Source organism: Zeus faber, assembly GCF_960531495.2.
Source record: "Zeus faber genome assembly, chromosome: 1".
In the NCBI taxonomy this organism is placed as follows: Eukaryota; Metazoa; Chordata; class Actinopteri; order Zeiformes; family Zeidae; genus Zeus; species Zeus faber.
Window position 1 is genome coordinate 5703477 of NC_137193.1, and position 2500 is coordinate 5705976.

The window sequence follows — 2500 nt, forward strand, 5'->3', positions numbered from 1 at the left end:
CATACACACACACACACACACACGCGAATGCAAACAATTCCACACACGGATACACGGTCGAATGGAACCACACCTGCGAGAGAAGTTCGCCACGTGCCCCGCAAAGCTCACCTGTTCATACACACCCGTACCGCGGTGAAGACGGTAAACACACACACACACACACACACACACACAACCGCCCACTCGCATCCACTCGTTCATTCTCGCCGTCTCCCGCCCTCTGCTTTCCCTGAGCTCCGGGGGGGGGGGGGGGGGGGGAGTCTGAGACCCCCGGGGACCTGGAACCTGCAGCGCCGGACACATTGAGCTCCACTTAACGTGGCGAGTGCTATTCAGGCCTTTCTCCTCCACCGCCCCGGCCTCCCCAGATCAACCCCGCCCCCCCGCCGCCCGCCTTTTCCTCCGCTTCCCAACGCCGCACCTTCTGGCCGGCAAACCACAAGCCAATGGAGTGCGAGGGAGGCGGGGGGGGGGGGTAAAGAGAGTGGAGTTCTGAAAGAAGAGTTGTGAGGGAAAATAACCCGAAAGAAAAAGATAATGAACGGATTAAAGTGGAATATCCAGAAGAGATATGTTGAGAGACACATTCTCATGAAATGGAAAAAAAAACAAAACGTGTCAAAATATGGTGAAACCCGCCCAGCGGACATCACCATCTGCTGCCATTCAAATTCATGGACAAAAATAACTGGAATAATTTCAGCTGAAACTGCACTAAAAGTTGCCGTGCGTCGCCATGATGAAATACAGCCTGTGTAACAAACAGTTGGTTGGAGGTGAGGAGCAGGTGCGGGGTCTCCCCCCTGACCCCACGTCCGTCTTTTCCAATTAGGAAAAATGGAGAAATGTCCAGAAATGTCAAGATGGGGTCCCTCAGCATCTATTTGCCCCCGCACCTCCCTCTCTCTCCCTCTCTCTCTCTCCCCCCTCTTGTCCAACAGGTCAGGATGAGTGGTTTTCCTCGGCGTTCAGTGGGGACCAGGGGCGTGATGTCCAGCCACAACTCCTGGTTTCACCAAGGCAGACGCAAGAATTGCGTTTGGACAATCAGCTCCGGGCCCCCTCCCCTCCTCAGCGACAGCAACAGATTCCAACCAACCAACCCGCCAACCGACCGACCCAGTGACCGACCGACCCACTGACTGACCAACCGACCCGACCCACCAACCAACCCACCCACCAACCGGCCAACCAACCAACCAACCAACTGATCGACCCACCAAACCAACCGATCGACCCAACCAACCCACCAACCCTACCAACCCGACCCAGTGACCCACCAACCGACCAACCCAACCGACCAACCCAACCGACTGACCAACCAACCGATCGACCCACCAAACCAACCGATCGACCCAACCGACCCACCAACCCTACCAACCCGACCCAGTGACCAACCAACCGACCAACCCAACCGACCGACCAACCAACCGATCGACCCACCAAACCAACTGATCGACCCAACTGATCGACCAACCCACCAACCAACGCACCAACCGACCCACCAACCCAACCAACCCGACCCAGTGACCCACCAACCGACCAACCCAAACGACCGACCCACCGACCAACCAACCAACCCAGCTGATCAACCGACCAACCAACCAACCAACCGATCGACCCAACTGATCGACCAACCCAACCAACCGACCCACCAACCAACTCACTGACCAAACAACCGAGCGACCCACTGGCGCATCAACCAACTGATCGACCCACCAACCAACCGCCGGACCCACCGACGCAAACCACTGACCCACCAACCAACCGACCAACCAACCTACCAATCTACCAATCTACCAATCTACCAATCTACCAATCTACCAATCTACCAACCGACCGACCGACCGACCAACCACCCATCAAGAGTCACGATGGGACTGGAAGGAAAAGTTGCCAAAGTCGACTCCTCCTCCATCCTCCCACTCAGAATAGAGTTTGACCCCTCAGAGTCGCCTGGGGTCAGAGTGCAAAGATCAGTGGACAAACGGAAGGAGGGAAGGAGGGAAGGAGGGAAGGAGGGAAGGTAAAGGAGCAGCAGAGTGAAAAGAAAAGAATAGAAGGAGGAGAAGGAGAAGGAGAAGGAGGACTGAGCCCTAACTCATGCCTGCGCTCTGTGTGGGTGACACCATGATGAAAGGAGGGGTCACCCCCCCCCCTTCCCTACACACACACACACACACACACACACACACACACACACACACACAACTCACATCTCCACAAAAGCAGAAGTGGGTTCCCCAACGGTCACTCGGATCAAAGGCGACAAAAGCCTGAGATGATAGCTCAGCGTGTGCATCAAACCCCTGGGGCGTAGAAAACTGTAAAGCGAAAACAAACCAGATGAAATAAAATACAATGAAACAAAACAAAACAAAACAAAACATCACAAAATAAAAGCAAATAAAATACAAAAGTAACATGAAATAAAATAAAACAACATCAAATAAAACAAAACGGAACAGAATAAAATAAAATAAATACAAATAAAACA